General features: G+C 55.3%; 1 pseudogene; it reads left to right on the top strand.

Moving 5' to 3' along the window:
• The first annotated feature begins 2,350 nt into the window (after positions 1-2,350).
• On the top strand, positions 2,351-12,318 carry LOC133362678 (endothelin receptor type B-like; annotated as a pseudogene).
• Positions 12,319-12,650: the final 332 nt, after the last annotated feature.

Genomic DNA, 12,650 nt, shown 5'->3' with positions numbered 1-12,650 from the left:
ACTTCCGGCTCATCATCCCCCCCCCCTCACTTCCGGCTCATCATCCCCCCCCCCTCACTTCCGGCTCATCATCCCCCCCCCTCACTTCCGGCTCATCATCCCCCCCCCTCACTTCCGGCTCATCATCCCCCCCCTCACTTCCGGCTCATCATCCCCCCCCCCTCACTTCCGGCTCATCATCCCCCCCCCTCACTTCCGGCTCATCATCCCCCCCCCTCACTTCCGGCTCATCATCCCCCCCCCCCCACTTCCGGCTCATCATCCCCCCCCCCCTCACTTCCGGCTCATCATCCCCCCCCCTCACTTCCGGCTCATCATCCCCCCCCCTCACTTCCGGCTCATCATCCCCCCCCCTCACTTCCGGCTCATCATCCCACCCCCCTCACTTCCGGCTCATCATCCCCCCCCCCCTCACTTCCGGCTCATCATCCCCCCCCCTCACTTCCGGCTCATCATCCCCCCCCCCTCACTTCCGGCTCATCATCCCCCCCCCCCTCACTTCCGGCTCATCATCCCCCCCCCTCACTTCCGGCTCATCACCCCCCCCCTCACTTCCGGATCATCATCCCCCCCCCCCTCACTTCCGGCTCATCATCCCCCCCCCCCTCACTTCCGGATCATCATCCCCCCCCCCTCACTTCCGGCTCATCATCCCCCCCCTCACTTCCGGCTCATCACCCCCCCCTCCTGTTGGGGGCGGGGGGCTTCCCCCTCGGTCCACAAGTCAGTCTGTCAATGAACTCCTCCACTTACGAACACCCCGACTTACAAACGCGCTTAAATGTAAATTCATGTTATTTATATTGACAACAAGTATAACCCGTAAAAACTAAGTTCTTCACTATAAATCCTTTATATGCGTGGCGGCTAGAGTCCTCTCGTCCTCTGGCTTGAGATGGCTGCCACCTATGGGTCAGATGATTGTCTGCAGTATTAAGCAATTGGTAATTAAATATTGAATTTGTTTTCCCTAAACAGTGTAAAAAACGAACATTAATTGTCTCGCACAACGAGTCTGTGTGCAAAATGTCAGCTCGATTGGATCACGGGAAGTGGGTTAAAAAACGACCGAAAGATTTGCACGGTCCTAAGCAAGCAAGCAAGTGCATTCTTTGGTTCTTTCGGTTAAGTCACGTCTAAAGATAAAATAATAAATTAAAATAAAAGCATATTACGACGTTTCGATTGCAACACAAGCAATCATCATCAGGCAAAAAAAGAAATAGCAACAAAAATCTAACTAGAAAACTGTAGACAGACACACGAGCAGTTTTCTAGTTAGATTTTTGTTGCTATTTCTTTTTTTGCCTGATGATGATTGCTTGTGTTGCAATCGAAACGTCGTAATATGCTTTTATTTTAATTTATTATTTTATCTTTAGACGTGACTTTACCGAAAGAACCAAAGAATAATTCCTGCAGTCACGAAAGCTCCATAATTAAGATTCAAGCAAGTGAACTTAATATAAAGGATTTAAAAACACTCAAACTATTGTCCGTTTATTACACGCTTTTATTATTTAACAAACTCCGTCTGTTGTTGAATCCTCAGAGCAGCCGCGCCGAGGGGCGGGGGGGGCAGGAGGGGGAGGGGCGATGGGGGAAGGGGGGGGCACGGGGGGGGGAGGGGGGGGGCACGGGGAGGGGCGGGGGGGGGCAGGAGGGGGAGGGGCGATGGGGGAAGGGGGGGGGCACGGGGGGGGAGGGGGGGGGCACGGGGAGGGGCGGGGGAAGGCAGGAGGGGGAGGGGCGATGGGGGAAGGGGGGGGCACGGGGGGGGGGAGGGGGGGGGCACGGGGAGGGGCGGGGGGGGCAGGAGGGGGAGGGGCGATGGGGGAAGGGGGGGGGGCACGGGGGGGGAGGGGGGGGGGGCACGGGGGGGGAGGGGGGAAGGCAGGAGGGGGAGGGGCGATGGGGGAAGGGGGGGGCACGGGGGGGGGCATCTGGGACAGTAACATTTAATTAAAGCGTGGGGGGGGGGGGGTTGATTTAAAGTTTTCGTGACTGCAGGGATTCATCTTCTTGGTTCTTTCGGTAAAGTCACGTAGAAGGGAAATAATAAAAGAATAAAAATAAAACTTTACATTATAAAAAAATTTAATAATAATAAAATACTTTTTTATTGTTGTCTTTTTATTATTTTATTATTTCCCTTCTACGTGACTTCACCGAAAGAGCCAAGAAGATGAAAGCGTGGGGGGGGGGGGTTAATATTTCTAAAAAAAAAATTGTTCACCCGGAAGCTGCACGCCAAGTGAACTTTGCCCCGGGAGGATCAGCAGGAGGAGCACGTGGACACGAGTTCACACCCAGCGCGACCACACACACGCACACCGCCACCTCGACCACGATGTCCACCCCTAGGAGGCTCACGTCCACCTTCTTGTGCCTCTGCCTGGCCACCCTGGTCGGCTTGGCCTCGGTACACGGCCAAGGAACCCCACCGTCACTTGCACCCTTAGAGCAGTCCCAGGGGACAGACGCCCAGACCATCCCCGCGACCAGTCCAGCGATGGCCTCGTCCTCTCCTCCTCCTCCGTCTTCCTCCTTCTCCTCCTTCTCGGCGTCCCCACCGGGACCCAGAGCTGGCGGGAGGCCGCCCCCGTGCCTGGCGCAGAGCGGCGTGGGCCACGTCTTCAAGCGCGTCAACGCGGCCGTGGCGAGCGTCGTCTTCCTCGTGGGGAGCGTCGGCAACGCGGCGCTGCTGCTCGTCGTCTACGGGGACAAGTCGATGATGCGCGACGAGGCCAGCGTCCTCATCGCCAGCCTTGCTCTCGGAGACCTCTTCTACATCGTCGTAGACATGCCCGTCAACGTGTACAAGGTGAGGAGGGGGAGGGGGGAGGACGCGCGCACGTGGTGCGGTATCAATAACAACTCGAGTTCTTAGTCACGTGCTGCTACCACGTGATGATTATGCAATTCGTGACAATATTGTCGGGTGTGAGAGGGGGGGTGACGGCAATAATAATGGCATTGAAGCCACCACGGGTTGCCTTACCCCAAACAAACAAGAATGTGGATCATTGTTTTTAATGAACATTGACACAACTCTCATTGACAGTCCTCTGTCAACCCACTTTGAGAAGGGTGTTGCCTGGATGAGGGCCCTCCCCATGCCGCGTCAGCCACGCGGCCTGCTTGACCACGCCTCGCCGTGCTGGCCAGGGACAGGTTGGGGCAGGACCAGTTCAGATGTCACTTGTCACTGATGTTGACCATCGCTGGGAATTGAACTCAACTCGCCGGTTCAATATTACTGTGCGGTAACCACTGCCGCCACTACTACCACTCCACCACGCACCTCGTGTGTGACTTGATAAGTAGCAAGCTTTAAAGCGTTGAATTATATAGACTGCTTCAACATTTCGTTTGCTTCATATGGGTGATAAACAGATGGACAGAAAATCAGCAACAATTCCCTCTGATGTATCCAGAAAGCCCCAAGGAGTTTCAAGACTCTGTAGAACGAGCATCCTGCTTGAGGATGTTTGGCCAATCTGTGTAGCTTCTGCACGTGATGGATTCCAGAGACCACTTTGTGGACTGCCCATCTCCAGGGCGCCTCGCAGCCCCAGTGGGTTGGGAGTTTGACGAATCTCTGCGTGATCCACCAATCCCGGCCTCCAGAGCACTGCCTCACAGGCGAACACCAGCGTGTCACCCCCCCCCCCCCCCCCCAGCTACAGCATGCGACGGATGTACAACCATCGTAGAGGTCGCGTGTTTTATATTTGCGCGATCTAATCCCAAAACAATCCCCTTATGGATAATATTGGTCGCCAAAGTCTACGTGTGTGTGTGTACCTGGTGTGTGTGTACCTGTGTACCTGTGTGTGTACCTGTGTGTGTGTGTACCTGTGTATGTGTACCTGTGCGTGTGTGTGTACCTGTGTGTGTACCTGTGTGTACCTGTGTGTGTGTGTACCTGTGTGTACCTGTGTGTACCTGTGTGTGTACCTGTGTGTGTGTGTGTACCTGTGTGTGTGTACCTGTGTGTGTGTGTACCTGTGTGTGTGTGTGTACCTGTGTGTGTGTGTACCTGTGTGTGTGTGTGTACCTGTGTGTGTGTGTGTGTGTACCTGTGTGTGTGTGTGTACCTGTGTGTGTGTGTGTGTACCTGTGTGTGTGTGTACCTGTGTGTGTGTGTGTACCTGTGTGTGTGTGTACCTGTGTGTGTGTGTACCTGTGTGTGTGTACCTGTGTGTGTGTGTGTACCTGTGTGTGTGTACCTGTGTGTGTACCTGTGTGTGTGTGTACCTGTGTGTGTGTACCTGTGTGTGTACCTGTGTGTGTGTACATGTGTGTGTGTACCTGTGTGTGTGTACCTGTGTGTGTGTGTACCTGTGTGTGTGTGTACCCTGTGTGTGTGTGTACACACTGCTGTGTGTGTACATTGTGTGTGTGTACCTCTGTGTGTGTGTGTGTGTACCTGTGTGTGTGTGTACCTGTGTGTGTGTGTACAACACGCTCGCGTGTCTGCAGCCGATTAGCACGCTCGGCTATGTGTGGCGTGAAAGCGGTTTAACATGCGTACGTACACTTGGATACTATATACACGTAACTATATATATACTGTCATGTTTTTTTTCACTTTGTTGTTCTAGCGTTCTGACCCCGTGCTCCTACTGGACATCTGTGAAAAAGAGCTTCATAGCTCATCGGATTCCTCCTCCAGTGTCAATACATATTCAGACTTTGTTATACAAAGAGAATATTCGCAAAAAGTTAATTGGCTAATATCCAGTTGTTATTCACTAACTTAGGAATATTCTGGCCAAAGTAAAGTGTAAAAACTGTTGTTATATAACAAATAGAAATGCATAGATGAAACGACGATGCCTCAATTACAAAAAAGAAATGTTTTACCCAGTGGCGGCTCCTGCAAAATCTCTCAGGGGGGGCAAATGTCTGGATGATTGATAAGGATAAGGTCCACCCATGCAATGGATAAATTAACAGCTTAAGCATGTAAAGGCAACTTCACTTCTTTAATATTAATGAAAAATAAAGTGACTCTTACAATACATCTTGTTTGTTTCTATACTCACTATTAAAACAAACCACTCAAGTTTATTTATTAAAGATTCCACTAGGTGGCCACAAATTATATTGTTGGATGAAACGTGCTTGCGTATGATGACGTAAGCACGTATGATGACGTTAGCACGTATGATGACGTAAGCACGTATGATGACGTAAGCACGTTAGTGCGAGCCCTCCCGGAAGCCATAGAGAATGCATTGCAGCGCCCGCCGTTCGAAAAAAACATCTTTGAATGTAAGTCTATGGGGCCACTCGGGGCGATTCTCAGCCGGAGTGAAATCGCCCAAAAAGAGGCGGTACTCCACAGAACGTGACATGACGCTGATTGGACTATATCCAGAGGCTGCAGTGACGGCTAGCGTGACTCTGTGGTGAATGACATTGGTGGTGCGTCGCCCAATCGCCCTAATGAGAAAACCGCCCCTGGTTTTACCCCATGATGGTGAAGTCAACAGCGGTGTTGCGATGAGCAGACTCGCCACTGTCATGGGAATGTGGAATTGGCGCGTTGTTTACGTGACAAACCTTACTGGCTGTGTCGGGTGGTGGAGGGTTAGGACACAACATTTCTACTTACGCGACCTAACACAAAAAACCTTTGGTGTGATCATTAACTCGATTGACTTTTACCCCCCCCCCCCCAAAAAAAAGGCCTCTAAAAGTTCTGGAGACTTTTGTTGTTGAAGACGGAAGCTTGTGTTGCCTCCGAAACGTCGTGATTCATTTATTTTTATTTTCTTTTTCACCTACGTGAATTTACCGAAAAACACCAAAGAGCATGGACCCTTGCAGTCACGAAAACTTCAAATCTAGAACTGTTGTTGTTGTTGTTGATTCTAGATTTGAAGCTTTCGTGACTGGCTGTGACGGTCCCACCTGATGACGGAGACTTGTGTTGCCTCCGAAACGTCGTGATTTTATTGTTTTATTTTTATTAATTTTTATTTCATTTTTTGCCTACATGGTGACTTTACCGAAAGAACTAAGAGTATAGTTGTTGTTGATGTTTGGGAGGACCCCAATTCATTTCCTCAATTCATTTCCAGAGAAAACCTGCGGGGTGCGTGCGGTGCGTTCTTATCTTCTCAGCTGCACGCCGAGAGCTGGCCATTCGGTGCCACCGTGTGCAAGACGGTGCCCTTCGTGCAGAAGGCCTCTCTGGGCATCAGCGCGCTGAGCCTGTGCGTGCTCAGCGGAGACAGGTGAGGAGAGACCCGGCCGCTCGCTGTTCCCGTTCACGGCTCAAATCTCGGAAGCGCTCAAAGCGCTTGTTGGCGTGAACTTTGTCTGGAGAGGCGTGTTCCTGAAGACATCGTGCTCACCGCGGAGAACTGTCACGACACGATTCCCAACGTCTTGTCTCTTCTCACAATTCAAGTTCCTAGACTCAACCCACCCGCGCCTGCAACATGGCTTCATCCCAGAGGTCGCAATAGCCACACTCCCTCCCGCATGGCCTTGTGGGAGCCTCGGTTACCGATAAAGTAATTTTATTTTAGTTGTTCTTCCAATTCCGTTCCGATGACGTACGTGTGCATGACATACGTGTGCATGACATACGTGTACAAAATCAGAAGAAAAATGTAAATGGGTTAACTACCTCGCCTGGTATACAGGAAGTCGTGGGTTTGATCTCGACCCTGACGCCTGCTGCTGCTGTATATTTCCAGTTTGCATATTCTCCCCGTGGTCGTGTGTATTTTTTCTCCGAGTCCTCTGGTTTTTCCCTCCAAATTAAGACAAAAAACATGCGTTTGATTATAAATGCTATTTGGCTGCTGCTCTAAATGTCCCCACGTGATCAGCTACTTCGTTGAGCTGTCGTTTGTGGCCAGGTCGTATACAGCTGAGTGGGCCTTGCCTGGTAACATACAAATAGAATAGGAACAGTCGTAGTACATCTCCAGAGTTTACATTCCTCCTCCTCCCTCCCTCCTCCCTTCTGCTCCTTCTGTTATAAGCAGCAGGCTACAACAGTATTTTAGATAATTAAGTGACGGTGTCATTCCTTGGGTGTCACCCAGAACCTCATTTCTCACTGAATATTGTCCGACTTCCTGGTAGACTGTTGTAGATGGCACCAGCGCCGTCTAGCAGCCACAGACATAGCGATCTGTATGATGGATGTGGTGAGCCGCTGTGCGTACACATTGTTTCAGGTTGCCAAACCGGACGGACGCGGCCGAAACTAATCCCCGCTTCCCAAACATGCGGCACGTGTCAACGTGTTGATCCAGCTCGCTCCTGCGAGCGAGACCCGTCCCGCTCACTCGCGAGTTCTCGCCTCGACAAACCAACCAGCACCAACTTGGCCGCCCCCTCCTCTGCTTCAGGACCCGAAGCGATCGCCCGTTTCCCGCTCACGGCCAACACCGGTGACGATTATTTGAACCGGTCCTGGGCCTTCCCTAGGTAGACTCGGCCTCAAATGAGGACGTGGTGCGGTGTGTAAACATCGCCACCGGCGAGACAACAGCCTGTTACAGGCTACACGGGTGGGGGGGGGGTCATTGCCTTTATCTTTGGTGGCTGTGCAGGTGTAGTCGGTGTAGTAGGTTTATTAAACGGTTCACTCAGCACAGGCCAATGTATACAACACTCGCAGGGGTATCGTCCCCTTCACCCGTCTAACAGGGAGATCCCACAATCTATGTCACAGCTAGCCTACTCCCAGGTCCTCCACTCGAGAGCTAGGGGAGGCTAGTGATCCAGCTCTGGCCAAGCTGGGATCACGGCACCCTGAGTCACCAGACCGGCCACTTCACCCGTCTAACAGGGAGCTCCCACTGTCTCTAACCCGGCTAGCCTACTCCCAGGTCCTCCACTACAGGGCTAGGGGAGGCTAGCTGATCCAGCTCTGGCCAAGCTGGGATCACGGCACCCTGAGTCCCCAGACCGGCTCTTACAAGAACATCGGCTCTGGGCTCTGGGGGCCACGCCACTGGCTTGCCCTGGTTGCTCCTTAGAAGCACGGCGAGCCAGGGGAGTCCCAGGGCCTATCTAGCCGGTCTTCTCTCTTCTCTGGTTTAAGCTAAACACTGAACCCCGAGCCCACCGGCTCACCGCCTTATATAGCAACTCCCCCCCAAGGGGTGGTGCCGTGGGGGATCACAGCGCCATTACAGCCCCCCAGGGCTAACCGATGCGGACGTGGATGTAAGCATCTTTCCGCGTGCAGGCACAAGCACCCCCGGTGTGTTTGTTCGCCCTCCCGTGACCCCTCTACGCAGGTACCGTGCGGTCGCGCACTGGGACCGCCTCCAGTGCGTGGGCCTCTCCCTGCTCACGGCGCTTAAAGTCCTGGCCATCTGGACGCTGTCGCTGGTGCTGGCGGTGCCCGAGCTCCTGGCCTTCGACACGCTGTCCTGGGAATACCGCAAACCGGACGCTCGACACGTGCATGGTCATCCCGCAGACGAGCTTCGTGGAGGTGCGACACGGCGCGTCAAGAACGTGGCAACCACCGGCGTCGCCGTAACCGTGGGGGGGGGGGGGGCGGGGTGGTTTCGCAAACTCCGGTCGGCACAAACGGGGATGTGAATCGTCACCGAATGTTTTTTGTCCGGGTTGCTGTACTCGTACCCGGCCGCACCAGGGTCGCAAATGGGTACCCGTACCCGTATCCAGTCGTACCCGTACCCAGCCGGGTATGGGTAGGGTACGGGTATCGGGTACCCGATTGCGACCTCTGGGATGAAGCCACGTTGCAGGCTCGGGTGGGTTGATTCTAGGAACTTGAATTGTGAGAAGAGACCAAGACGTTGGGAAATGAGTAACAAACGGTTACTCACCAGTGACTCACGGCCTACCCGTACCCGGCCGCACCAGGGTACGGGTAGTCGGGTATCGGGTACCCGATTGCGACCTCTGACACACAGTCTGTCTTTCAGTCACTCACAGAGACAGGCAGCTAATTAGATACTCCACCAACCCTGTGCTCGGCTATCCCACGAGGAGATTTGTCGCCCCGCCTGACTCTGACGAAACCTCTTGTCTGGGCCCTCGCAGTTTTACGCCAAAGCCAAGGACTGGTGGCTGTTCGGCTTCTACTTCTGCATGCCGCTGGCCTGCGCGGCGGTCTTCTACACGCTCACGACCGTCGAGATGCTTGGGATGAAGAAGCGAAACCTTGGCAGCGCCATCGACGAGCACCTCAAGCAGGTGTCGAACCTCGGGACCTCCCTCCGGTACCGCCGGCCCCATCGGCTGGAGGCCGAACGGCTCCCCGTGGTTGTGCGGTTACGTAACCGATTTGCGGTGGCGGGCAGGAGGGGAGGGAGGGGTCCGTGACGTTCGCTCTCCGACTTTGTCACTGAACGATTCGTGAAACTGCGAGATGTTGATTCGACGGATGTTTGCGTGTGTTTGCGTGTGTGTGTATGTGCGTGTGTGTGTGCGTGTGTGTGTGTGCGTGTGTATGTGCGTGTGTGTGTACGTGTGTGTGTGCGTGTGTGTGTGTGTGTACGTGTCTGTGTGCGTGCGTGTGTGTGTGCGTGTGTGTGTACGTGTGTGTGTGCGTGTGTGTGTGTGCGTACGTGTGTGTGTGCATGTGTGTGTGTGTGTACGTGCGTGTGTGCGTGCGTGTGTGTGTGTGTGTGCGTGTGTGTGTACGTGTGTGTGTGCGTGCGCGTGTGTGCGTGCGTGTGTGTACACACAGCAACGGGAGGCAGGCAAGGCGGTGTTCTGCCTGGCGGTGGTGTTTGCGCTGTGCTGGCTGCCGCTGCATCTCAGCCGCATCCTCAAGAGAACCGTCTACGACGAGATGGACCCCAACCGCTGCGAGCTGCTCAGGTGGGGGGGCACCCCCGAACCGTCCCCCCCCCCCCCCTCTCTCCCTCTCTACTCGTGCCCTCCTCGTCCCATGGGAGAATGAAGAGTCAATTGTATCGTCTTCGCGTGAATCAGAGGTCGCAAACGGGTTTTGATTCCTTACCCGTACCCATACCCGGCCGCACCAGGGTCGCAAACGGGTACCCGTACCCTACCCGTACCCGTACCCTACCCGTACCCGTACCCTACCCAGACCCTACCCGTACCCAGACCCTACCCGTACCCTACCCGTACCTTACCTGTACCCTACCCGTACCCTACCCGTACCCTACCCGTACCCTACCCGTACCCGGCCGGGTACGGGTAGGGTACGGGTATCGGGTACCCGATTGCGACCTCTGGGATGAAGCCACGTTGCAGGCGCGGGTGGGTTGATTCTAGGAACTTGAATTATGAGAAGAGACAAGTCATTGGGAAATGAGTGACACACGGTGACTCACCAGTGACTCACGGTCTACCCGTACCCGTACCCGGCCGCACCAGGGTCGCAAACGGGTACCCGTACCCGGCCGGGTACGGGTAGCCGGGTATCGGGTAGGGTACGGGTATCGGGTACCTGGTTGCGACCTCTGGCGTGAATATCGCAGCAGCAGCAGCAGTGATAATACCAATCGCAACCACCACGCCCTGCGCGTGGAACTTCTTTGGCACCGTACGTAGCCGAGCGCGCTCACCGCAGGTGCGGGGGAAGGACGACGAACTGAACGCGAAGTGTTCTTTGCGAAGAGGCGTCGTTCTCAATATACTTTGCAAACGACGCCCTTGGCAATAGAATACACTCAGCGAGTGTCAAGAGTGGGGTTTGTTTTAGGAGCGTCCTGCTCTGTCATGTTTCACCAATGCCAATGCCCCCCACCCCCCCCCCACTCCATCCAGCCCCGCGTTTCCTCCAGGGCGTTGTTGTGAACGTCCGACGCACCCGCTACACCCCCCCCCCCCCCCCCGGTGGCTTGCTTCTCACACGGCCCCCTTAACGCGAACAACGGCACGTGGCCGGTGAACGAGCGCAGCTGGATCGCGTCACGGATCGTGTCACGGATCGTGTCATGCGAGCGGCGTGGTAAACGAGGGGGGGTGGATGGGACCCCCCACAAAACATCGCAGCTCAACAGCGTGGGGAGGCGGGGGGGGGGCGTCTCGCCGACCGAGGACACTTTGCACTCATTGGCGTTGTTTGCTGTTTGCGACGTTCTGTCGCGCCCCTACGGGACAGCTGCGGGGAGAGAGCTTCGTAGCTCATCGGATTCCTCCTCCAAGTCCAAATCAATATTGAGATTCTGATCCGATTGCGATCAACGCTTCACCGGCGTGTCGTTGTCACGCCGCTCGGAGCGTGGCCGTGTTCGTCGCGGTTGGGCTACGGCTGGGTTCTGTGCGTGGCCCCGATGCATGTGAAGGTCTCCGGCTCCTGATTCCAACGGTGTGTGCTCTGCCGCCATCACACCACCGCCCCCTGCAGCTTCCTGCTCGTGCTGAATTACATCGGCATGAACCTGGCGACCCTCAACTCGTGCGTCAACCCCGTCGCCCTCTACGTCGTCAGCGCAAAGTTCAGGAACCGCTTCAAGGTGCGTTTGGTGGCGTCGGCCACGTTTCTGTCGTCACGTTTAGATCATGGGGGGGGGTGCTTCTCAATCGCCGGCGCTCGGGAACCACGACAACAACAACAACATCAACAACAACAACAATCACCGCTGGTGCACAGGTCTGACGATCGCGTCGCACGTTCGCGTGACGAATTCCAACTGATACGGGTCTCGTGAATTGATGCGTATCTACTACGTGTTTGTATGCAAGTATGTATGTTTGCATGTGTGTACGTGAGTGGGTGTGTGTTAAGGGGAGCGGTGGTGTAGCGGTTAGTGTTAACCAGAGGTGCGGGGTAAGGACAACAAACTAAGCACAAAAAGCAGTTCTAAAGAAATGAGTTTGTCAACGTGGATAATTTAAAAGTGCGTAGCTCCAGTGGCTTCCTATTATCGGAAGAGCGTTGCAGACGGCCGCAGAAGCGCGTCTGAAAGCGCCGCGCGATGCGGTGATCCCCACCGCCGCCTGTGTTCGATGGCGAGCAGGTCAGAAGCCACCGCTGCCGCTGCTGCTGCTGCTGCCGCCGCTGCTGCTGCTGCTGCTGTGAGGATGATGAGCGGAGTTGGCGCGATGGGTTGACGCTCACTTGACGAGATCGGCGAAGGTGTCGCGGTTCATGTGTGGCGAGCGCTTTGCGTGCGGCGAGAGCGAATTTGACGTCGCTCGTCGCAGTGCCGACCCTCCTCGCTCCAACTCTCTCTCCTCCTCCTCTCGTCGTCGCCGCCGTGCACAGTCCTGCCTGTGCTGCTGCTGGGCGACAAGCAGACGGCGCTCCAGCAGAAGGCCGTGGCGGCGCCGGGCAGCCCGCTCGGCCGCAGCAACTCCCGCTCCAGCAACAGGTTCATCGTCACTTGAGCTGAGCTGGCCCCCCCCCCCCCCCCCGCGGGATGTGGATGGAGGGGAGTGGGAGAAGAGTTGCCGGGGGGGGGTGGGGAACGGGGGCCGAAGTGAACTAGACAGCCGTGGCCACGTGGGCCAGGCGACCGGCTTGGCTGGAGGACGGTGAAAGCAAACGACGCGAGCGGCTTAGCGAGGCAATCGCGGTCGGTCGCGTGACGTGCGCTTGCACGGCTTGGTGCGACAGACAGCCAGAGAGAGGGAGCAGAGATGATGGGGTGGAGGTGTTTAAGCACTCGCTCGAGCGGAACGAGCGCGTGCCGCCATCTCGCCTAGCTGGGCTGCTTCTC

This window comes from Lethenteron reissneri, unplaced genomic scaffold, assembly GCF_015708825.2.
Source record: "Lethenteron reissneri isolate LAM-NWPU_2019-01 unplaced genomic scaffold, ASM1570882v1 scaffold_1577, whole genome shotgun sequence".
NCBI classification, from domain to species: domain Eukaryota; kingdom Metazoa; phylum Chordata; class Hyperoartia; order Petromyzontiformes; family Petromyzontidae; genus Lethenteron; species Lethenteron reissneri.
This window is presented reverse-complemented; position numbering and strand designations above follow the sequence as displayed.